Raw genomic sequence first — 26,149 nt, 5'->3', positions numbered from 1 at the left:
CTTCTTACAATCTTTTTTTTTTTAAGATTTTATTTATTTATTCATGACAGACCCAGAGGTCTGTTCTCTCAGACCTGGTGACAGGTGCATCTTTAAGAGACCATTCTATTTCTCAGTCAGGCTAGGAGCTTATAGGTGGCACAGTATGTGATAGGTTCATATGCCCACTGTGGGCTCTAAGGTAGGTTCCTTAGTATAACATGGTTCTATCTGGAATCTTCTATTGGTGGGTCAAAGAACCTACAAACTCTTCGATTCTGGCATTGGCTGAGGCCCTGTGTGCAAAAGAGGCAAACGCATACTCAGAACGGGTGCCGGTCCTGACCAATGTGTTTATTGTTCTCTCGAGGTGAAAGGGTCCAATATAGTTGGTTTCTTCCAAGTGATTTGTTGTTCTCAGGTATATAGGGGCTCAGTATTTGGTCCTATTGCTGGCAAGGTAAACATTCAGCAGTGGCGATAGCTAGCCCAGACTTGATGAGTCGGAGGCCATGCTATCAGGCCCATCTCCACTTCCATGACTACTGTCCATCAGGTCAACTAGTATGCTGGTTTTCAGGTACTTGATGACAGAGCCTAACTGAGATCAACTGGCCAAGTCATTCTGTCCACTTGTTTTTTATTTATTTATTTATTTATTTATTTATTTATTTATTTGATTGTTTGTTTGAGAGAGGGAGAGAGAACACAGAAGCACAAGAGGTGGTGGGCAAGGCAGAGGGAGAAGCAGGCTCCCTGAGGGGAGCCTGATGAGGAACTCGATTCAAGGACCCCAGGATCACGATCTGAGTCAAAGGCAGACGCTCAACCACTGAGCCACCCAGGTGCCCCTACTTGTTTGTTTAATATCGTTTCAATGGTGAATGTTTTCAGTGGGTGTTTACATCGGATGCCAGGGCAAGAACATCTTACTGCATGGCAATCCCTGCAGATCCGTTTCCATGCCTTTTCCCAAGACCTCCTCAGCCAGAACTTCCAGTCTTTCCCTTTCTGGTCCCTGTTCGATCAGTGCCAACACCCATGAGCCCCTGTCTATTCTTATTTTGTTTCATTTTCCTATTCACACAAAGTAGATGACTGAGTGCACCACCCAGAACTCTGCTCTGTGGAAGGAGTTCCAGTCACCACTTTTTTTCAGGGCTGTCCTGAGTAAGTGGAATAGAGAGCAGCAGTTCATCTTCAGCTGTCACTAATAAACTAAGCCAACTTCTTAATCAACCTAGCCGGCCTCTTCCTCCTCAATAAGATGGTCATAAGGGACCCCAACACCCACATAAAGCCAGGGGTGAGAAGTGCTAGATAAGATGATAAGAGGGTTGGGGCACCTGGGTGGCTCAGTGGTTGAGCAACTGCCATCAGCTCAGGTTGTGATCCTGGGGTCCTGGGATGGAGTCCCACATCGGGCTCCCTGCAGGGAGCCTGTTTCTCCCTCTGCCTGTCTCTCTCTCTCTCTCTCTCTCTTTCTGTCTCTCTCTTTGGGTCTATCATGAATAAATAAATAAAATATTTAAAAATAAATCATAAGAAGGTTTTTACTGGTGCCATCTGGTCCTGTCTGTGCTTGGAACTTGTGGAATCACTTCCATTTATACTGGATGACTGCTCAGCTTGCCGGAGCTTATTATGACTTGGGGGGTCAGCAAAATCTTACTAAAGAAGGCCATCTGTGACCACATTAGACTGGTGACTTGATGTTCCATGGTCAGGTCTCTGCAAAGGACCAATGACATTACAGTCACAACTTTCTGAATGATAGATAGTTTGCTACTGCCTGGATCTGCTCCAGACCTCTTTCTTGCTTAGGGCCCCACTCAAAGCTGGCGGCCTTTCACACGACCAGTATATATAAGAGTTAGAAGAGAATTTCCAAATGTATAATATGCTGTCCCCAGATCTAAATGAAACAAAACAAAAACACCCAAGAATTGTGTTTCTTTCTCTTTGTGGTGTGAGGTGAGATACAATAGAATTTATCTTTTACTTTAGAAGGATGTTGTAAATTCCCCAGGCCCTAACCCCACTAAGCATTTCATATAGGTAGGCTCCTGAATCTTCACAGTTTGTCTCCTACCCTAGGAATGCATGGGTCTTAACACAACACACATACTTTGTGCTCATCTGGTTCTATTCGCATGATGTTTTTATTAGACCAATGTGATATACCACAGGGTATCAGTCCAGGCTCCTTTTTGATGACATTATGGCAGACAGTATGGGGTTTTAACATGGACTTGGGGCAACACAGGAAATGTATAATACTGTCTGTGTTACATAAGTGCAAATCACTTTCCTGACATGTATGGGATGGAAGGCTTTTATCAGCTCAAAGACAGTATATTGTATATCAGAATTTTTGTTTATCTATACTAGTGAAAATACCGCATGCAGTATAACAGCTGCAATTGAAGCCACTAATTGTTTAACTTTATGGAATTTCACTGTCATCCCTCATGATCAATCATACTTCTCTAAAGCCCAGGTTGGTTCATTTAGCAGGAATATCATAGAGACCATCCTCTCTTCTGTTAGCATGATACTAATCTCTGTCATTCAGTCCCAAGACACAGTATTGATTTACTATACTGGAAAGAAAACGATTCAGAGGCTTCTAGCTGGCCTTCTCCCCTATAATAACTGACACCCCAAACATCAAGAATTACTTGAGGATTCTCCGTCAACTACCAAGTATGCACATTCCAGTTTTGCATTGGAGAAATGACCACAGGGTAGGTTCATGGCTGGGACCTGGGCCAGGATGCCACCTATTACCTGGCCACCACACACCCCCAAGCTAATAGGAGGCCAAGTTGGCACTTTGAGTCCTCGAGCAATGACATTCATTTAGATGCATTGTCCAGTAATCTTCTACAGATCTGGGTAATTCCTTCTCCCCCATGCACATTTACAAGAGTTAATGTTTATAATTCACTTTAGAAACAAAACTAGGGAATTGGAACTGAATACACTTGCTGCACTGTCGCAGGGTCTATCCTCATAGGAATTTGGTTTCTCCTTCAGTTAATGGGTTCCAGCTCTGAGAATTGGTTCAGGTACAGAAACTAAGGAATCACGACTGTTTACTGGGGTAGCCATCTTCCATCTCCTGCTTATCCATCCTTGATTTTTCTTGGTTGTATAAATTAAATAGTACCCTTACGGACCGCCCTCTGCTCTTGTCTGTGGAATACCATCTCTGTACCTCTCTGAAGGGTGAGCTTTCTTGGCCACCACCCCGAATGGGGTGCCACTGATTGTAATAATCACACACACCTTGCACCACCACCTGACCTTTATTACTTTGGAATCATATTGTCAGCATTGCTGGAAAGGAGCCCATTTCTACGACAGCACATCCTACTATCAGCCCTGGCCTAGGTAAGGACAGACGTTACTGAACTTCTCAGTGATGCTGATGTCACTCTATGGAAGATTTATTTGTTAAAAAGGTTTATCCAAGAGTGCGAATTTCATTGATATTTCTAGCTTAAAGCACAATAATACCATTTTTTTTGGAGAAAAAATACATATATCACAGGAAACTAAGGGACTGAGCAACTGAGAACACACAACCACATTGTCTTCCGATTTTAATTATTTGAAATGTTTGTGTATTTTTCATTGCTGAAACAGCTACAAGAATTTTATGGAGAATCATTTCCTCCCACTGAACTTTTCTCAGGTTTGCAGAGGTACTGAGAGTTAGTAAAACCTGACGGAATCTGCATTAAGGAAAGAAATGAGACTTTATATCAAGAACTGAGATATTCCTGAAATGAATACACATATGCAGAGAACAACAATGATATCAAGTACCACAGATTGTGGATGAAATAAAATGTAGCATTTTTCTTGGGCAAGGCAATTTGGGCATCCTGGAAATTAGAAACTAATGAGGTCATTTAGGTTTTGTTTTGTTTTTATTTTTTTTTTAACCGTGGAAACTACTAGTAGATTATTCCAGGTGGGCTTCAATCCCTAGTGTTTTCCCAAATTTCAAGGTCACACCTCCAGTACTATGGTGGATTGTATGATAAACGCTGCGGAACTCTGAAGTTTCACCATGGAATGCAGTGGCCTGAAACTAATCTGGTAGCAACAAGCTAAGTAGCTGCTATTACCTACTCACTTTATGTTAATTCTGTAATTACTCAGGTGGAAATACAGGTAGAAAAATCATTAGAACTGTCTTTGATAAACATTTTCTTTTGGAATCACGTTTGCTTATTTTTCACTTAGAGTTTTAAGAAAATGAAGAATATTAGAGCGAGGTGGATAATCTAAGAAACGTCACCTTACACATGAGAAACCTGGGACCCCAAGGTCTGTCTTAGACCAGATGTGTCTCATGCAAACGTTTCATAGTTCCCAGCGAGATATGAAATTTCAAGTTTTCTTTCTTGAAAAGATCTAGGATTGACATTTTGACCAGTCAGAAGGTAAGTGACTTAATTATACAATATAACGTTTTCAATGATTTCTCAGACTTCCCAAGAAACCATGTCACATTTTCTTGATTTTCAGAATTTTACTCAATGTCAGCCTCAGGAACACTTACTCCTAGTAAAGAGTAAGGAAAATAGTGCTTTATTTCCTCATTTTTTTTTTTTTTTTTTACCTAATGGTTCACTGACAAGAACACAAAATCAAATGTTAAAAGACAAAATATTAGAGTCTATCTATACTACTAAATATACAACTTCAATTATATTTCAGTCTTCTATTTCCTTAAAACTATGAATAACTTTAAATTTGTAAGGAAAAAAAGCAAAGAAATTCTTTTGGCTTTAAAAAAATTAATGTGTAATATTAGCTTATGTTCTGAAATTTTCTTTTGTTCTGAAGAATTTATTTATTTATTCATGTGAGACACAGAGAGAGAGGCAGAGACATAGGCAGAGGGAGAAGCAGGCTCCATGCAAGGAGCCCGATACGGGACTCGATCCTGGGATTCCAGGATCACACTCTGAGCCAAAGGCAGATGCTCAACCATTGAACCACCCATGTGCCTCCAGAATTTTCTTTTAAGACAACTTTATGTCAATTTACCTCAAAATTTACTTCTCTGGAATATTTCAGAATGTATAGTCTTTGAGTTGGCTTTAAAAAGTTCTCACGAGTATTAAAAAAACACTAAAGTAATTTCATGTACTTGCCACTTCAGATTTGGAATTATTCTGTAAGTCTCATGACAAAAAAATCACAATAATATTTTCAAAACTATTCTAAACTTCCATTAAATGAAAGAACAGAAACTAAATCTCCATTTGCCACCTTCAAGGGACTTAAATCAGATTGATCGTCTTGGTTTCACAGTTTAACTTCAATTTAGATTCAAATTTTGATCAGTATTATTTTGATAACTTACTAACAATAGAATCTAAGCACAAGAAACAAGCTATTTGCTGCTCCTCTTCTTGGAGGTAGTATTAGTCAACCAGGTAAGCCTGTTTTCTTAAAATCATTGTTCATTACATGTTTTTGCTGGCCTCTCTATTAAAGTCACTCTTGAAACTGGAGGCTTTGGTGGTGACATGTCGATAAACAGAAATAATCATCCAAGTACTGATAACTTTTTTTTTAAGACTTTATTTATTTATTCATGAGACGCAGAGATACAGGCAGAGGGAGAAGCAGGCTCCACGCAGGGAGCCCGGTGCGGGACTCGATCCTGGACCCAGGGATCATGCCCTGAGCCAAAAGCAGATGCTCAACGACTGAGCCACCCAGGTGTCCCATAACTCATGTTTTTTAACAGAAAAGTAAATACTCATTAAATGCTAACAAATTCATGCAGGAATCTAAATAAAAAAGGGGCAAACCTCTTTCTTTAAAAACAAAACAAAACAAAAAAAACCAAAACTCTAAAGCCAGCAGATCAGAAAATGGATTCATGACTTCAACACATTGGCAGCAAAATCATTCCCTAGAAGCACTAATCTGTGACCTAGACACTGAAGAATAAGATGAAAAGACAGAAAACACAATATCATCTATGATATCAATTTAAATGAACACAAAGGAAACATGAGTTTTTATAACTAAAAGCATTCTCTTTATTCAACACTCACATTTTTAATAGTAATTTTTTAAAAGGTGATTTCCATGATTATCTTCCTCCAGAAGAGATAAAAGAAGAGATAATTGCTCTTCTACTGTCTTCAAAGATGGCTTCCCTTTCCCATAAAAAGGCTGAAATGTACAAAGGTAGGTAAGAGAGTGAAGGGGCTGGACTCACATATGGTAGGTTGCAGCACACTCAGAAGAAGTGCACCTGGGAAGAGTCCAAGCTTCTCCAAGTGATGCTCCAGATTCCATAGGAGACTGAAGAGCGTGGAGGTCATGCCCACTGCCAATGACTGCATGGCCTAGTTCACCGATATGAAAACAAGGAAAGAAGTTTGAACATGACCCCCAGTCATGCTGACTGAAGACCATATGAAATGCCTGTGGCTAACATTTCTGAGGACTTACAAAGGCACCCCCACCTTTCTATACATTAGGACTATTAACACATGGGATTTTCCCAACAACCCTGTGAAGACTTACAGATGAGGAAACTATATCTGCAACAGGTCAAATAACTTACTCAAGGTTTCACATGGAGTATGAAGCAGTCAGGGTATAAACTCTAGGAGTCTGGCCCTTAGACCTATACTCTTTGTTTTTTAAAGATTTTGTTTATTTATTTATTTGAGAAAGAGGGCATGCACGTGCAAGAAGAGGGAGGGGGCAGAGAGGGTGCTGAGGGAAAGAGAAAAGGAGAAGCAGACTCCCCACTGAGCAGAGAGCCTGAGGTGGGCTGGAAGGCAGACACTTAACTGACTGACCCAAGCACCTCTCCAGACCTGAACTCTTAACTACTGTGACATCTTCAAAAAGTTAACTGTACATCCCAGTGATGGTGTTCTATAAACAGACAGATAAATAATCTATAAATCAGTCATAGTCAGTCAAAGGTGTATATGTTTGTTATACACGCACATGTACAAATACATACACATATATATTAAATGAATACATGTCTGTTAGGACATTAATTCTCTATTAAATTTCAGTTATTATCTCTTAAATGGACTTATACACCTATGAGGAGAGTGTACAACCAGTTTAAATTTCATAGTTTCTAACTCTAGTTTATGAGAATTCTAAATTTAGTTTCTGTAATTTAATCTAATACTTTGTCTAAATCCCTATTCTCTCCATCGCATTTATTTAATCATCCCTCAGGTAAAGTCAGTGAAATTAGAAATTACTCTATAACTCCAGGTTAAAAATCAGTTAGCTCTGAATTTAAATCTGGAAAGTTCTTCCTATCATATTGCTTCTGTGGCCTTTCATTCTTTCTGTCTGGTCTTTGAATATCCCTGTACCTGAGGGAGATCTGCAGATGGCATGGCTTCATTGTGACTGTAGGACCTTTTCAATCCTCTCATACCTCTATAGGTATGGGAAATTGTTGAATTGCTCTTCTAGCATCCCGGGGACTCCAGAGTCTCCTGGAGCTTTCCTAGGTCTCCTCTCCAGTAGACCATCCTGGCCACCATTTGTCTGCCCAGTTGGGCACAGCTCTGGTCTAGGCTTCCTCTGGAAGGCTGTTTCTCTCCCAGCTGTAGTCTACTGGGAAGACCTGGATCCTCTCTGTTCTTGGATCCCCCCAAACCTATCTGGGGATATTGCTCCTTTTCCCTGCCAACCTGGCAGAGATGACCATCTTTTAGCACCATCTTTAGCACCATCTTTTCTGAGACCACACTAGTATCTAACCCTGCAGTGGTTAGCTTTCCTCTTGTTAACCTTTCCTCTCTCAGACAGTGAAATGTTATCTCCTTTGGTTTGGCTTGTTTGTTTTTAAATATTTTATTTATTTATTTGAGAGAGAGAGCAAGAGCATGAGTGGTTGGGGGGTGAGGGGAGAAGGAGAGGGAGAAGCAGACTCCCTGCTGAACAGAGCCCAATGAGGGGTCATGACCCAAGCGGAAGGCAGACGCTTAATTGACTGAGCCACCCAGGTGCCTCTGTTATCTCTTTTTGGGAGGAAATCTGCCACTTATAGTTTCATGAATTCTTCCCAAAATTATGGTTTATGGATAAATTATATGCTCCGATTCTTTCAGGCTCTTATTTTTTAAGAACACAAAAATTTCATTGTTTTTTTTTTATAAGATAGTCTCTCTCTAAGATATGAAAACTGCTTTGTCAAATTTAACTCTGAGGCTAGACTGCCAGGGTTCAAATTCCAGCTCTGTCACTTACTAGTTTTACGGTTATTTAAATGCTCTGGTACTCAATTTCCCTGTGTGTTTGTACATACATATATAGTAAATTATACATGTTAAATAATACATATACTACTTACCTTATAGAAATGTGATGAGTATTTGATAAATATGTGAAGCACTTGGAGCACAGGAGGCACATAAAAGCATTAACTGTTATTATTATTGATATTATTATCAGGTAAAAGCTGGGTAAAGAATCTTAGACCTAGAAAAATGCAGGAAAGAAAAAGCTGGCTCAGTACCTATTAATTTTATCCTGACCCCAATTCTTCTTATTTAGTAAGAATATTTTGTGAAGAAGGAAGATTGGTTTTTCTTAAAATTAATCAATAAATTAATTCTAAGAGATTTACTAATGTGTTACATTTCACTAATGTGGTGAAAGAAAAATATTAATTCAATTTCTTTTACTTCAAATCCACTCTATTGTCAGCTGATCTGCTCGCAGGCAATGAGAAGATATCTAGAATCCACTGGAAAAAGGAAACTATTTTATAATGCCATCTAAATCAAACCCTGTGAAATATTTGATTTTTTGACAAATATTTCCTGAGAGTCTTACAGTATAGTTTCATGCTAAATGTCAAGCTGCATGCCAAGATTAAGATCTATAATACTTTTTCTTTTATTTTCTAGGAGGTTACCAGACAGAGAGATAAATAGATATATGCATAAAACTAAGTACTCTTTAGGATAAAAAGCATTTTAATTAGGTCCCAAGTTGCTATGGAAGGCAGAAGGTGCATTTAATACCGGTTTAGACAAGATCCAAAAGGATTTCATGGGGAATATGACATTTGAGCAGAAACTCAAGAGAAGGATATACGCAAAAGGGTGCTGACAAAATCTTAACAACTGTCTGAAAAAATATATACGTGTATATAGGTATATATATATGCCTAATTTTATTTTTTATTTATTTATTTTTATTTATTTATTATAGTCACAGAGAGAGAGAGAGAGAGGCAGAGACATAGGCAGAGGGAGAAGCAGGCTCCATGCACCGGGAGCCCGACGTGGGATTCGATCCCGGGTCTCCAGGATCGCGCCCTGGGCCAAAGGCAGGCGCCAAACCGCTGCGCCACCCAGGGATCCCTAGATGCCTAATTTTATTATAAAAATTAATGATATAAACATATTTAGCACACAATTTACAAATAATAAGATATACTATAATTTTTATTGTAATTTCCATATAGACAGATTCTCACAGTATTCATTGATTGTTGCTAACCTCTTGTGTCTATAGACAGTCTATGTTTGCAATTAAAAAATGAACACAATTGCAAATGTCCAATGTTGGAACTTTAATAGTGTGTCAAGTTTATAGAATTGATGATAGTTTTTGAATACTAAGAATATATTTCTTCATTTTGGGGGGCTATTTGCTATCTAAAAACCACAAGCATGACATACCTTCGAGTTTAATTCACATTATTGACACTTTCCTCATGATTTTTTGAGTCTAGAGACAATCAACCAAAGGACAGATCCAACTCTGATTTTTAGTGCTTGCTGACTTCCTTGGTGTAATACTCCCAGCATGTCTGATTGCCAGCTCCCAAGCTACATCACGTCAGTGAAAACAACCTTGAGAAGAGATTTGCAGCGGCACATTATACTGTAAACATAAGTAGCATAAAAACATAGAAAAATAGTAAAATGTGGTCAATTAGGAAGTCATAATTTTTAATGTTGCTTGCCTTTGTTTATTATATAACTTATTTACTGTAATTATCATTTATTTACTGTAAGTTTATATAATTTGATTTTTTAGATGATTATGTTAACAACTGTCTCATAAACTCTTGAAATCTCCTCCACGACAACTCCTGCACACGTGTAGATATTTTGTTTATAGGATATCTACATGGCTGGATCATTACCCTAATTCATAGATGAAGAAAGAGAGAATCAGAAAAGCTAAGTAACATGTCTGAGGTCATTCAACAGCTAAGTCATGGAGCTAAAGTTTAACCCAGAGCTATATGATTTCTAAGGACTTCTTACATCCAGGAATTTATGGAGCCCTGAACTGGGAAAATAGGATATACGTACTGTTTTTTAACAGTTTGCTTATTAAGTGTGTGTGTGTGTGTGTGTGTGTAAGTATATGTGAGAGACAGCATTTGGTCTGAGATGTATATTCATTAAAGTCTAAATGTGAGGGTGGGGAGAGTATTAGACTATCACCTCAAAGTTTCCTGTGGGTACTGATGTCTACCAAAAAGAACACAGAAAGTGGCTTAAACTGGTTCTCAATACAGATCTTTGGAATTTTGATCAGCAGGGAAAGAAAGGGAACTTGACCAGGAAACCAATCATGCGAGAGGCCAGAGGCCCACAAAGTCAACAATGGACAAGCAAGTGTGACTCAGGAGAGGCTGCATAGTGGATAGAAGGGAAGAGCATGTTCTGGAAGACAAGGCCAGCAAAACGTTAAGAGATATTTCTATCTGACCATGACGAGCTGAAATTCTGGTTTCCAGCAAAACTCGTTAATTCAGTTCTTTTCAACTTGTAAAAAATATTCACTCCATTTTTCGGTGGGCAGGGAATTCATAGGTTTGTCTCCAAAAGAATTATTTTTCTCCTAGGATTCTGGCCACTAAAAAGTCACCCCAGTCTCTCTTTTCTAATTCTTTGGCTGTCACTGTTACCTCCCAAAGGACATCGCTGTCAGAGCTTTGCCATCAACCATTTCAAGCAGCTGCTTTTCTCGCTGTTCCACTGGATTTTTCAGATGTCAGAGTGACTGCTCCCTAAATCTTAAACTTAGTGGATCTCAAGAGACCCTTTCATCCAGCACCAGTTTGCACCCACACCTAGATAACCAATCCCTTCTTTCTACCCAAGGGTCAAAAAACGTGCTACCACAGGGCAATTTTAACCTTTCATCCTCTGTTCAAATTTTTTTTCTTTTAATTTTTACATTCATGAGCAAATTTACTCCAAATGGATCAGAGTTCCTTTTTCGTAGTTCTTACGGAAGAAAGAATATGGGTAGATTGTGACTGACTTTGAATGCTAGAAAGCTTAGACTTGATCCTGGGAGAACACAGAAGGCCCTCCAGGGAAGTGACATTATCCAAGTTGTGCTTTGGAGACATAATTATGATAGTAGCACGCTGAGAGCATTGAGAGATGAGAAATTAGAGACAGAGTCAAAGTCCAGGGACTATTTTAACAGTTCAGAATGAAAATGATAAGGGTCTGTACCAGTGTAAAAACAATGGATATGGGGGGAAAGGGCAAATATTTGAGACTAATTTTGAAGTAAACAATCAAGGGCTCTCTAACTGATTGGAAGTGAAATGCAGCAGCAGAAGTTAGTAAGTGGTGAAGCTAGGGGTCAGAGAAACAAGCTGGTTTGCATCATATAGAAAGAAGAGAGCAGCACACATGTACAGAAATGTCCAGCAAAATATTGAAAATGCGGGTCTAGTTAAAAATAGAAACTGTAATGCATGGGAAGGAATTGAAGGGTTTTTTTTTTCTCAGTGAAGTAGCACTGTCACCTTCAATTTAGAATACATTGTTAGTATTTGAGTAAGACTAGTCCATCTTCAGTGGGTATTAAATGAAATAAAACACTTTTAGCTTCCGAGGATGTATCCTAGTATCAAGGAGAGCTTAATCTGATCATATCAGGCTCATTTATAGAGTAGGGAGTCCACTAACAATATTGAGGATCAGAAAACCTTTGCATGTCATTAATTTTTAGATACTAGAACTTTGAACAAAACAAGCCTAATCTGATTCTATCTTTAATTATCCATCATATAATTTAATCATTCCATTTCCCTGCCCCTAAATTTTTAACTGGCTCCATCACACGTAGGAAGAAATCTAAACTCTTCAGCACTGCATAGGAGACCTTCCATGATCCAGCCTCCCTCGCTGGTCTGATCTCTTCTCCCACAAATTCGCTTTAAGGGGTGCTGAGTTAGCAAGCACATATCCTCTCTACAAAGGATTTACCCATTAAGTTAGCTATAGAGGCTTCACTCTCTAAATCAATGGTTTGGTTAGACTCAAGCTCAAGACATACTGAGCATAAAAGAACTTGAAGGAGTGAGGGAGAGAGGAAAGGTACATTTTAGCAGACGAGGAATGGAAAGATAGATCGTATTGCCAAGCCACCCAAACAGTCAGAGGGAATTTAAATATCAGAACCGAAAAAGAAAATACAGAGATCTAATAAGTACAGACAAGCCACCACTGGCATCATTCTTCCTTACAGTGGCACTATTTCTAGCTATCTCATCCCTTCTTATGGATGGTGGGAGTAGCTAAAAGTAGAATGTCAACCATCGTCTTCTGAGAGAACTTTTAGTTCGGTAAATTATTTTGAAATAAATTCACTTTAGTTCTGTGAAGTCTTTGAAAATTGAGATGTTAATTGGAAGAGATAAAAAGTTAATGACCATGAAAAAGATTGACAAAACAGCCGGCCATATTTTGTTGTGCAAGTATTGTTTTCTAACCAACTATTTTGAAAGAGACACTAAGTCTTCAGTGTGGTGACAGTCACCAGTATATTTTGGCACCCTTACTTACACTTCTTTCCTGCAGGCTGAAATTTCTTTGGGGATGCATTAATGTCACCAAAGAAGAAGAATGTCATCACCCGAAACAGAAGAATGATTTCCAAGTTAACAACGGAATACAAAATTCCTAATATTGATATTAATTTTTAAAGCAGGGCAGCCCGGGTGGCTCAGTGGTTTAACATCGCCTTCGGCCCAGGGCATGATCCTGGGGACCCAGGATTGAGTCCCACGTCAAGCTTCCTGCAGGGAGCCTGCTTCTCTCTCTGCCTATGTCTCTGTCCCCCCCACCCCGTGTCTCTCATGAATAAATAAATAAATCTTTTAAAAAATTTAATGCAATGGCTTTAGACTTATAATAGGGGAAAAACAAAACTCTCAGCTACATTTTTGTAAGCTACTTCTAAGTCAAAAACATTAAAGTGGACTCTATTAAAAATGTCATCTCACTTAATTTCCCCCCCCACAATTGTAGTCATTTTGTAAAAACAAGAAAACAGAGGTTCCAAGATGTTATTGTCCAAGATTGGGCACTTAGTGAGTAGTAAAACCTAAGTGTGCACACGGTCAAGTCTAACTCCAAAGTCCATGTTGCTTTTGTCTATAACTTTGCTTCCGAAAACTATTTTGAAAAAAAAAAAAAAAAAAGAAAGCTAGAGGGGGGTGGGTAGAGAATACACTAATATAATAAATCTGTGTGAGAGATAGAATTTGTGATCATCTCAACAATGATTATAATTTATTTTCATTTTTTTAAACAATTTGTACTTTTTTAACACCACTTCACTAAATTCATTTCTCTAAGATGATAACAGTCTGAAATCCTTTAGGCTACACATTTTTTTAATGGTGCTAGTTCTTTATAGGGTATACCAAGATACCCAGCGCAGCCCCTTTTCCCCCAGGTGTGAAGGACTATTCTGCAGTTCAAGGGGTAAAGCCGGGCTCTGGTCCATAGATGTCAGCCCTCTCCAGAAATTGCCCCATGATGGGGTAGGCCATGCTTACTTTCTGGGGGTAGACTCTGTCCAATGACTGTTCAGTGCAGGAGAATATCAGCCTAGCACCTACAGTGTCCCAATTTAGGACTACTCTTGTCAACAGCATGTCCTGTTCCCTGGTCTTGGTTCTTGTATTCAGCCAAGAAAGAATTCAGAGCCAAACTCTTAAGCAAGCAAAGGTTTAATAGCAGTTTAAACGAAAGTACACTCTCGAGATGGGAGCGTAGGCAGGCCCAGAGGTGACAGCTGAACTGGGGGGGGGGGGGGGGGGTCAGGGTTGTCTTTTCCTCTTATTTTTGGATAGGCCATGGGTCATAGCTAGGGCGGTTTCTGACTAAGGTTGCAGCCAGTCTTCTAAGGAATTAGGAGAGGGAGGCTTGGCCCTATATGATCCTTGTGGGAACTGTCATGGCAGCCATTGTCTGTTGGGGGGTGGGAAGAGAGACCACAGTGTACATGTATCATAATGAAGCTATCGGTTACTGTTGGGCAGTAGGGAAGAGCTCCTGTGGCATCCCCTGGGATCTGTCCCAACTGTTTAGAACTGGGCCTCCATCATCTTATCAGTGGGAAAGGACTTGTTCCCTGCCCAAATCTAGCTAACTACCTACTCTATCACTCTGAAGGGCCGTCCCAACTCCAGCGCTTCCCACAAAGTGGAAGGAAGCATTACTTAAGACTGCCTTACAGGGGCACCTGGGTGGTTCAGTGGGTGAGGATCTGCCTTTGGCTCAGGTCATGATCCAGGGGTCCTGGGATTGAGTCCTACATCAAGCTCCCACACCTGCCTCTCCCTCTGCCTATGTCTCTGCCTCCCTCTCAGTGTCTCTCATGAATAAATAGAATCTTGATAAAAGAAAACTAAACTAAACTAAAACCAAAAAGACCATCTTACAGCTCATGATCGTCCTCAGCCCAGTCATGCTTCCTGTCCTTGCCACTTAGGTATTGAACCCAAACCCGTTTCCCTAATAAACTGTCTACCTGTTAATCTATACCTCTTAGTCTGCACTTCAGGGAACCAGACCTAAAGATTCTCCTAGTCCAAAATATCTAATAAATGAAGAAATTTGCTGGTAATATTACCCTGGCTGGAAAATTAGTGTCATTTTCAAAAGCATTCACAAAAATGGAAATAGCTTAATGAGAAAATTACGCTTATTTATTTAAATTATGTAATGAGCAGAGAGCCATAGGTTTGGCAAGTATAAGAAACTGCTGATCAGAGAGATAATTTAGTTTATGAGAGCCAAAACGAAAAATGCATACAGAAATATCTTCATTGTTAGAGCTAACATTCCATTTAGAGAAAGAATAAACTAGCTTGATTTTTTATCTTTGGAAACAAAGCTTTGATATTAATGAATTCCTTAAAATTTGGATTGCAGGGGGATTAAAAAAGAAGATGTCAAATCAGGTTTTTTTTTTTAATCTACACTTGGATTTTTCTGTGCTTCGGGGAGAAGCAGGATATGAAATATTGCCATCAAAATGCCAATCTTGTCTTTGATGGTAATTGATCTGTTATCACTGAGGAATAGGACGTGTTCCATGTTTCAGTTGAAACCTGTTGCATTTGCCGGCTCAGAGAAGCAGTCACGACTGCTGAGTCTAGCTATGGATATGAACCAGGTGTGAGCTCATTCATCAAGTACACCATCACTACCCGGTTCTGGGTAATGACTGTGCCAAATTCTCTGTGTTTTCACTTGTCTTAATTGCACAACATTGCCCTGAGATGCAGAGAAGTAAATTAATATGTTTTTATGCAATATCCTAATTTGTAGAATTTCCCATTTCCTGAATTTAACTCCCACAAAAGAAATTAACCCCAACTATATGTAATTCAATTTTTTACCACTGATTCAACATCGAGCAGAATATTTACTGTTTTCACTGAGATTTCTGAATAATTGTCTTCAGCGTCCAGGCTGTAAGTACTGACATTAATAAATTCCTCTAAGTCATTTGGGTTCCGAGGAGAGCACAACTCTCAATTTATTTTCTAAATCCAATCCAAAACCTTTATTTTTCAAAAACATTTTGAAATATTACATGAATATTCTCCAGTATTTGCCATCTTAACACATATACGTAAGTGACTATAAAATAAAACATGTGCTTATGCCAGTGAACGGATATTGTAAAAGGAGCTTAAGCTCCAAATGTATTTACCAATTTTGGTAAATATTTGTTTCTCACAAATAATCTTTGGTGTTGATTTATACTAATTCAAAACCAAGAAAGCACCAATCAAATGTATAAATCGTTCTCTGATTTATCTTCCCTTTTTAAAAGATACAATCTTCTGGTGAATTCTATCACCGTGGCATAGGTACATCCACAGGTGCAGGCTTCTGAGAGCGCACCCTTCCAGAAAAGCAACGCAGGGATGACAAAAGAAGTGACAGGTGCTCTGTTCAGAGGCCCAGTATTACAGGAGTTTAATCCTATGCTGTAATGAAATCCAACCCGACCAGCGCTATGTGACTTTAAGGGAATTTATAAATGATTTAAAGCTAAACATATTATTAAATACATCTTTAACTAGGTGAAACTAACTAGAAAATTTTTCAAAAATCCTATTACAAATGTGGTGCAGAGCAGGATCAGTTTACACAAAGACAGGCATAAAAATGTTCATTTATGTGATGTTACTTGAGAAGCAGAAAAGCTCCTTTTCTCTTACATCCTCTCCCCCTAGGCTTGAAGGCCCTTATTAAAATGCAAATATTCTCTGGGTGGATTAACTTTCTGAGTAGAGCCCTGAAGGCAAAGGAAAAATTGGCTGAAATAGCTAAATTATCTATATGCTATTTCAAGCACAAAGTTTCATGAGCCCATCTCCAACTCAAAATAATCGATCTGAAATAACAACAATATTATCATTTCTTAGATTGCAATGTGCCAGATATTGTGCTAATATTTTATATAATTTATCTCACGTATCCCTTACAATAACCCAACCAGAGAGGTATTACTAGTATCTCTAGTTTTGGGAACTCCTGAAAATTGGAAAGATAAGTATTTTCTTAAGGTTACAGAACTAGTCGGAAGGAAAGTGAACTCAAGTCCCAACCCCGGGACACTGACCCCGGGTTACATAAACTGTTTTTCAAAATATGTCCCCACACCCATCTTCTCTTTATTCTTTCCCACCTTGGAGAAAAAGTTTATATGTTTCCTTTCCAATGGCCATCTCTGCTCCCCATCCTATCCATCCACGTCAAATGTTGATCCTATATCTCTCAATTTTCTTCTCATTCCATAGTGTCTAGCCCTTGTGTTCAATTATTCCCATTAAATAACTTCTTCTCTGCTTTATTTGACCCCCTCCACTTGACCAACAAACGTATGTACCGACCTTCACTTTTATGATCATCTTATTTCTCTATTTCTTTCCTCTGACAATATCTTACAGAGGTATTCTGAAAATGTGACCTCCATGTTTTTTATCAAACATTTGAAACAACCTACAAATTGGTTTCCAACAATAACAACAAAAGATGTTTAGAGTCCTTGTTGGTTCTTCCTGATTCCTGGCCCTTCCATCCCTCTCTTCCTCCCACCTTTCCCACCTGCTAACAGTCCAGGAACCAAGATCTTTGAGAGTTCTTTCATACTCACATTTCTTTTTTATTTCTACTGGAATCACTAAGCTTGATGGGTTCAAAACTGATTTTGCCATCCTAATCTTTCACTGGTGCATCTTCCACTTTTCCAATAGATAGAATAACACTCCTGCAGTATGTAACCTCCTACTGGGATCATTTATTTGCCTTTTTATCTGAGTCTGTTGTAGAAACTTCTCTACCAAATTTCCAAATCTTTCAAGGTATGAAATCTGACACCAAGTCACTTTTCCATCTCTTCCATGGCTCTACAGAACACCTCTTTTTTAAAGCGCTCCTTCCCTCTTGATTTCCATTATCTACCCAACACACTTCATGGCCCAGTGTCTGGACCCATAGCACTTATGCTTTACCACTTCAACGTTGTTCACACTGATTCTATTGCTTTCCATTTATGCTGCTACCCTGACCTCCCAATCAATTCAGTTTCCTCTGAATTTTCTATTTAATCCAACAGATGTTCCAGCATTTGGTTATTACAATTCATTTGACATTTTAAAAACTTTCTTTTATCACCATTTTCAAGGATGTATATCTTGCCTCTTGAATCAGACTTCGTGTTTTGTTTTTTTTTTTTTATGAGAACAGTGTACAAAGTGTGGATCATTTTCTGTATTTCTCTGTCGCTACTCCATACTGCATATAATACAATGCTTTGCCTGTATAGGGCATCACTACACATTCGTTGAATAAGAGGTAGGTAATACTTAGGATTTTTTACTAAAGAATTGGCAACCATATTGTAATGGAAATCTGTAACAAGTGAAATAATTGTCTTATTAAAATACTTTTTGAAAATCAAATAATTGTATTTTCTCCCACTTTTATTACCCCCACCAAATATGGTATATTTCTCTCTTTTTCCATGTGTGCATTTTATCAGAAGATCTGGGAGCTTAGTTAGTCTCTGTTAAACAGCTTACTGTAACGTTATTAAAAGGAAACAGATTCAGTTTGCTAGAAAATTAAAATTTTAACTTACCTCAAAGACAACACTACTTTGGTAGTAAAAATAAAATGCAAATGTATAAATTTGTTCCATAAAAGCTTACATGATTACTAGAAACAATGGTCTGAAATGAATCATGAAGTCAGCTTCTCCAAAGACAGGTTAATACTGTTACAAGTCTTTCCGTTCGTTTCTTCTATAATTCTCACGATCCTGGGTGTCCAAGTGCTAACATCACGCTCATCATAACAGTGCCAACTTACTCTTGGCTTAGTTTTTGAAAGCCTACTTTTTGCATGCTCCATTTGTGAGGCTAATTTAGACAGAATTAGGGTACTAAATAAAGCACAATTGATTTTAATCAAAGAAAAATAAGAAGTTTATGCCTGTTCTTAAGTCTATGCCTGGACTTCCATCCTATCCAGTAGTGATGAAGAAAGCACCCACTTCTTCATCCTTGCTGGAGTAATGTACAGGAGGCCCAATGGAGGAAAGTTGTTCCTTATACCATCACTCAGCAATAATAGAACCACCCCCCACAGTGTTAGGAGAGACCACATGAAGGGCAATAATGATGCACTCTTTCCCTTTTAGCCAGAGTGTTACTTTTTTTTTTTTTTTTTTATGATTCAAGGATTTATTAAGTCATACATGCAAAACATACTGCTAATTGCATTAGCAAAAGATCAATGTAAAAACACTCCACGATTCTGCAACTGTCAATTTAAAAAATGTTGTTCTATTTTATTGGTTGAGAGGTCCAACCTTGTATTGTTGCCAGCGGGTAAGTCGTACAGAACTTCGTTAGCACAAGCACGGGCTTACAGAATGTCACAGACCCAAGGGAACATGGTCAGGCAGGGCAACGGGAAGCGTGTGTCCGGGGGGGTGAGGCAGAGGAGGGCCAGCGTTAGGGGACAGTATTGGTGATCTGGCAAGACAGTGATGTTAAGAAAGTTCAAAGTTTAGGAATATCTAAAATATTTCAAAAACTGTAAAGCTGCAACACATGATTTTTACACCTAGTTACTAGAAAACTAAGGAGAGTACTTATTAGCTTTGAATAAAGTAACAAGGAAACAGGAATGCACTTTACTAATCTACAAAAAAAAATTTCTAACGCATTATCAGAAAGATTTTATAATACAAGGAGGCATATTGCTCGTTAAGAAGGGGTTCTATAAGAAAAGCACTAAGTTAGCAACTATGGGTACAACCAGTTCAAAGATGAATTAAATGCCCAATTTCAGGAAGGATGGCAGGTCTAAGAAAAAGGAAAAGCTTAAAACACTTCGTGATAATACCGACCTTTCTTCATTTACTGCATTTGACAGAAATTAACCTTTTAAAATTTTACCCGTGACACTTTTACTCAGTTTGATTATGACGTGTACAATGCAGTGTAAATTAACCTCCGGATTTTGTCAAAATACTGTCTTTATCCTTTGATCACGTCACATGCTGTGCCCCCCGCCCTCATTGGAGGAACATGGGAGTGAGAGGTCTGTTCAAAATGTCAGCAAAAGCGAATACACTAACTTTTTTTTTTTTTTTTTCACTTTTTATTTTTTATTTTTTTAATTAATTTTTATTGGTGTTCAATTTACCAACATACAGAAAAACACCCAGTGCTCATCCCGTCAAGTGTCCACCTCAGTGCCCGTCACCCATTCCCCTCCAACACCCGCCCTCCTCCCCCCTTCCACCACCCCTAGTTCGTTTCCCCGAGTTAGGAGTCTTTATGTTCTGTCTCCCCTCCTGATATTTCCCAACATTTCTTCTCCCTTCCTTTGTGGTTTATGTATACAATGGAATACACTAACTTTTCAAAAAAATTTCACTACAAAATCAAAAAGACTGATCCAAAGAATTGAGTCATTATGCTCCTTCCGTGAGGACATACAGTACAGTTAGGGCGTGGCCCCGGGCTTAGATGGCCATGTGGCTACAGCTCGAGGAGGCTGTGCGGCTTTCCTACTGGAAACTAGCAAGCACAGGTCTGCAGGTCCAAACCTGAGACACTGCCGTCTCTTCTGAAGGACAGGGATCTTGAACGGTTTAGTGCTTAGTGTTCTCAGCACAACAATGCAACTTAGTTCACAAGGTATTTTGGCAACTCTTAATCTGAGCAAGAATAGGGGCTTTTGAAAAATAAGGCTTTAAGAAAGCTGGCCATTTTAGGGCTAAATTTTAATGTGAAAGTTTGAAGTCTTACACTTTAAACAAAACCTAAAAATTACTGATTGGTTCAAAATGGTTTTATGGAAAAACTAATCTGTAACAAAAACTTGGCATTGAGTGCGAAGGCTCCACCATTTTTGAGCAAAGCGTACAAAGGTTCTGAGGGGGATGGGGCAGGGGAACCCAACATCTACAACAGCAGGCATTTTCTCTTCCTCTTCTTGACGGGAGGGGGGCAGAGAACCGCTCGAATAGCTTCATCAAACACTGTCTTGAGGCCTCGCTGCGTGAGAGCAGAGCACTCCAGGTATTTCACAGCACCGATCTCCTTAGCCATGGCCAGACCCTGTGGGTAGGTGATGGGAGTCAGCTTCTTCTCCTTCAGTTTCTCAATCGTGTCTTTGTCGTCCCTGAGATCAAGTTCAGTCCCCACCAAGATGATAGGGGTGTTGGGACAGTGGTGTCGCACTTCGGGGTACCACTTTGCTCGAACATTTTCAAATGATGCAGGACTCACAAGAGAAAAGCAAATCAAGAATACATCTGTTTGCGGATAGGATAAGGGACGTAATGTGTCATAATCTCCTTGTCCAGCTGTATCCCATAAGGCCAGATTCACTCGTTTTCCATCTACCACAACGTTGGCAGAGTAGTAGTCAAAGACAGTGGGGATGTATTCTCCAGGAAATGCATTGGTTGTGTAACTGATCAGTAGAGAAGTTCTACCTACAGCTCTGTCTCCCACCACCACACACTTGACGGCCTGCATCTGGGCCGCTCGCTGGGCCGCGGCGGCGGCGGGCGGGCGGGCGCTGACGCGAGAAGCGGCGGGCGGCGGGCTCGGGGCGCCGCGGGCGGGCGCGCGGCTGCAGGCGGCAGGGGGGCGCGGGGTGCCGGGGCCGCTGTCCACGCCGCCTCGCCCTCCGCGGACGGAAAGCCGGAGCCCAGCCGCGGCCACCACCCAAAGCCTAGCCAGAGTGTTATAGATGGAGGCCTTCAGGAAGCCTGAACTCCACTTCCACCCGTTAGTAACAGAGAGCCCCTACTTCCCCTGTCAGTGAGGCCAGGTGGTGAACCTAGACTTCTACTCCCACAGGACAGTAACAAAGTAGCATTCACTTCCTCACTTCCTTTGCCAAAGACGTATCAAGAGAAGCCTGCAAAAATACACGATTTCTTTTAAAACACATGATTTAAATAAGATCTCATAGTATTATACTAAAACTGTCCAAATTTAAATGAAAAGCCGCTCATCTTACAAAGAACCAGGAAGATGTCAACTACTGAGAAAAGACAATCAATGCACACTAACATCCAAACAGCACAGATGTTAGAATCATCTGATAAGGATTTCCAGGAGCCTTCATAAAAAATACTTCCACAAGCAATTATGAACATACTTAAAATAGATTTTGAAAATAGTATGTTTTAACAAAGAAATATAAGGTAGAAGGAAGAAGCAAATTGAAATTTTAGAATTGAAAACTACAAAACCTGAAATAAAACCCTTAATAAAGCAGCAGAAAATATCCATTCTGAGCAACTAGGAGATCAAATGGATTGAGAAGATAAATAAACAGGGACCCAGGAGAATGTAACAGAACATCTAACTTTTATGTCATGTGAGTTCCCAGAAGCAGAGGAGAAAGGAGATGGAGCTAAAAGTTACTCAAATTAAAAAAATGGCTGAAAATTTTCCAAATTTGGCAAAAGACATAAGCTTAAAGATTCAAGAAGCTAAGTAAAAACTAAACAAAATAAATTCAAAGAAATCCATACCAAGACACATCACAGTCAAACTTCTGGAAACTTAAAAACAAAGAAAAAAGTCTTAAAGTAGAGAGAAACGATACATTACATATAGGCCCAAAACAATTGAATGATAGCAGATTTCTCATGTGAGTGCACGGAAACCAGAAAAAAAGTAGCCCAGCATTTTTCAAGCATCAAAAGAAAAGAACTATTCATTCAGAATCCTATATTCTCCAGACACCTGGGTGGCTTAGTGGTTGAGCGTCTGCCTTTGGCCCAGGTCGTGATCCCTGGGTCCTAGGATCGAGTTGTGCATTGGGCTCCCTACAGGGGCCTGCTTCTCTCTCTGCCTATGTCTCTGCCTATCTCTGTGTGTCTCTCATGAATAAATAAAATCTTTTTTAAAAAAAGAATCCTATATTCTCAAAAACATCCTTCAGAACTGAAAGAATCCTCCTTCCCCAGATAAAGGAAAACTAAGGACTAAAACTAAAACCATTACCAGCACACCTACCCAAAAAGAATGCCTAAAGGAAATTCTCTAACCAGAAATAAAATTATGGAAGGCAGAATCTTTGAAACATCAGGAAGAAAAAAAAGAAAAATGGAAAAAGCAAAAATATGGGTACCTTCTAGAACTTCCTCTTCTCTCGAGTTTTCTAAGTTGTATTTGATGGTTGTAACAAAAATTATCACACTACCTAATGTAGTTTTTCAGGGTACGTAGAAGGAATACTTAAGACTATTACAAAAGGGGAAAATCAAATATAAAGACAGGTAAGTTTCTACACTTCACTTGAGCTGGTAAAGTGTTGACACCAATAGACACTGATAAGTTGAGCCAAAAAACCCTATAGCAACCACTAAAAAAAGCTATAGAAAAAAATGCAGTCTGAGACACTACAAATCTCCAAATGTCAAAATTATAGAGATCAAGAATAGATTGTTGTTGTCAGGGGTTAGAGAGATGATAGAAAGGAGGTGCAAGGCTTACTGTTAAAAGGGAGATCTTGGGATCCCTGGGTGGCGCAGCGGTTTGGCGCCTGCCTTTGGCCCAGGGCGCGATCCTGGAGACCCGGGATCGAATCCCACGTCGGGCTCCCGGTGCATGGAGCCTGCTTCTGTCTCTGCCTCTCTCTCTCTCTCTGTGACTATCATAAATAAATAAAAAAAAAAAATTAAAAAAAAATTAAAAAAAAAATAAAAAAATAAAATAAGTCTCTCATTTAATAACTCAAATACACTTTTCTTGCTGATTGGTTCCACCACCACCCTCACCACAGACTAACCGTAGAGAGAAAAAATGGCAAGAAAAGCAAGCAGAGAATAGAACATGAATCTCTGGCCCTCGCAGAGAGTTTGTAAACAACCTAATATTCTTTCATTCCATTCTTCTTCTTCTTTTTTTTTTTTTTTTTTACACTAGTCAGAAAGGATTCTGTGGTTGGCAAGCGACAACCATGACTGACACACACCCTCCGTGAGATCCCAGAATATATGTAGGTCTGGCCACTCAGAGCATAGTGGGACCCGTTGGATAGGCACGTGGAAGCGTTTCATATACTTGCTTCTCTTTTTTTCCTCCCCAATAAGGAGAATGAAGAAGGCAAGTCCATTGAAGCTCTACCTTTCCAGACATCATTCAAGGGAATCTTTTTGTGTTTACAAGCATTTAAACCTCAGCTACCACATTTAAGACGGTACCCAAAGTCTGGCACTATGATTGAGTGTTGTTTTTATAGCCATGATATGTTAATGCTTGTGCCATGGAGCAAAATATTTATATAGTGAGTCTTGTTCATGGCTTTTGTACTAGAAGGAATGTTGCACTTACTTCTTTAAGTGCCATCTTAAAATGGTGGTAAAGGGAATTACAGAGTATTTTAAACAAACATTTTTGCTTTACATTTTCACGGGGGCAAACATATGCATTAGTATGTTTTAAAGGAGCAAACACCAAAGACACTATCGCATTAGAGATCCTTTTCATCTTAGATCAGCAAAACATTGCTCTGACTTATGTGGCTTTAACTCAAGTACTCAAGGGTGTTCTTACAGAATGAGGAGTGTATAAGTTGACGTGGGGCAACTTGTGTGATTACTACCACCAGCTCCTAAATTTATAGAACTTCACTTAAAGCTAACTGGTGTACACATGTGATGACTCCTAAAACACCACAGAAAAATAATTTGTATCTCATAAACTATTTTCTCTGTTTCTATCAAACTATCACTAGCATTATTGGCCATAGTTTCACTCTTTCCCCCACTCAAAGAGATCTCCCTCGAACCAATCTTCTAAGAGATCAGTCCTGTCCACATCCCCTCTACAGAGCTGGTGAAGCACAAGCAATTGACTGTTGGGTGGGCAGCACCACCAGCACACTCAGGTTGGGCTATGGCGGGGGCGGGGGGGGGTGGGGTGAGAAACTTCAGTTAGGACTTTTTAATTTTTTTTTTTATTTTTCTTAATTTGAAACATGAAACAAAGCAAGAAATAGGAACTTTATGATGGATAATGGAACAGAGCTCATGAAAATGGAGAGAGGCATGGAATAGCTGCATCAAACCACGTTTAAGGAAAAGAAGCTGAAAAGCCATTTGAGAAAAGAGAATGATGGAATATCCACCAGGAGGGCAGTGATGGGAGAGGTCATATGTCCCCTGAGAGACGGAAAGTCTCTTTTCCATGTTAAGTCCCCGTGATTCCATGCTGACATTAAATATCTTCCCCAAATATCTGTGAGATCATATGGCTAAAGAACTCTGCTCTTCCCTTGAGCTAACCTGAATCTGTTTCTTTTCTTTCCTTTTCTTTTCTTTTTTTTTTTTCTTGCTGACAGTATAGCTCTGAATAAAATACCATCCATAACATAAACATAGAGTTTAAAATTTTTGCAAAGCTCTAGGCAAACAAAATACTACATGCTCTCTCTGTGGATCAGAAGCAAACCCTGAACCCTTGCAAGTAATTTATGAAAGACAATGTCTCAGGAGAAGATAGTCCAGGCTAGAGGGAAGCAGACTGGGGAAGAGGAAAGAGTGAGGCCAAGTGCAACCGTAGATGAAGTCCCAGATTTAGCCCGCTCTCAGGGGGAGTGGTAGAAGGGAAAGTCCGTCTTAGAGGTTATTCTCTGCCTCAGAGGAGAGCAGCTGGGCTTTGTTAGGTTTATCCCAGTCAGCCACCGGTTACAGTGTGTGTGTGTGTGTGTGTGTGTGTGTGTGTGTCCTTGGGACATGGAGAGACTTCACTGTTCTGCCTTTCCAAATGTGTGAGGCACTTTAGTGGTCAAGCTCAAACCTCCCAGCATGACAAATGCTCGCCTTTGGCAGTGAAACAGGAAGCTGGAGTTTGGGTGCACAAAACTAGGGAAAAGGACTGAGGGATTCTAGGTGAGGTGTCATGAGTAGAACTGTTTCCCAACCGCAACCAAGTACCAGACAAGAGTCTCAAAACTGGAATGACCTCTACCGTGGTTTAAAAAAAAAAAAAAAAAAGATATGTTAAAAAAAAAAGATATATCTACAATTGTTGCTAATCCTTCTTTCAAGAAACACATTTTAATTCCTCTCACCTGAGTATAGGCTGGAACTGGTGGCTCTTTTCCAACAAATACAGTAGAAGTGATTGTTTGTGAATTGGAGATGAGGGCATAAAAGGCAAAAATGACTTCCTGCATCCTCTCTCTCTCTTGCTCTCTCTTTTTCTCTCTCAGATGATCTGTTGTGAGGAAGCCAGCTATCCTGTCATAATCAAGAGAGGCCCACATGGTGAGGACCGGAGGGCTTCTGCCAACAGCCGTGA

General features: G+C 39.5%; 1 long non-coding RNA gene and 1 pseudogene across 6 annotated transcripts in view; both read right to left on the bottom strand.

The window, feature by feature from the left end:
- Positions 1-6,029: 6,029 nt before the first annotated feature.
- LOC140596699 (uncharacterized) overlaps positions 6,030-26,149 on the bottom strand; it is a 76,486-nt gene continuing 56,366 nt past the window's right edge. For 3 of the 6 annotated variants that reach the window (XR_011998600.1, XR_011998602.1, XR_011998601.1), the window contains 3 exons: positions 23,339-23,495; positions 8,357-8,484; positions 6,030-6,365 (listed from right to left, as the gene is read on the bottom strand). This is a non-coding gene — a long non-coding RNA (uncharacterized lncRNA). Of the gene's footprint in view, positions 6,366-8,356; positions 8,485-9,695; positions 13,555-23,338; positions 23,496-26,149 lie in introns of those variants that run through there. The other 3 variants (XR_011998604.1, XR_011998603.1, XR_011998605.1) reach the window with 3 other exon arrangements.
- On the bottom strand, positions 19,131-21,618 carry LOC140596698 (ras-related C3 botulinum toxin substrate 1 pseudogene; annotated as a pseudogene).

Source organism: Vulpes vulpes, unplaced genomic scaffold (genome assembly GCF_048418805.1).
Source record: "Vulpes vulpes isolate BD-2025 unplaced genomic scaffold, VulVul3 Bu000000733, whole genome shotgun sequence".
Classification (NCBI taxonomy): Eukaryota; Metazoa; Chordata; class Mammalia; order Carnivora; family Canidae; genus Vulpes; species Vulpes vulpes.
This window is presented reverse-complemented; position numbering and strand designations above follow the sequence as displayed.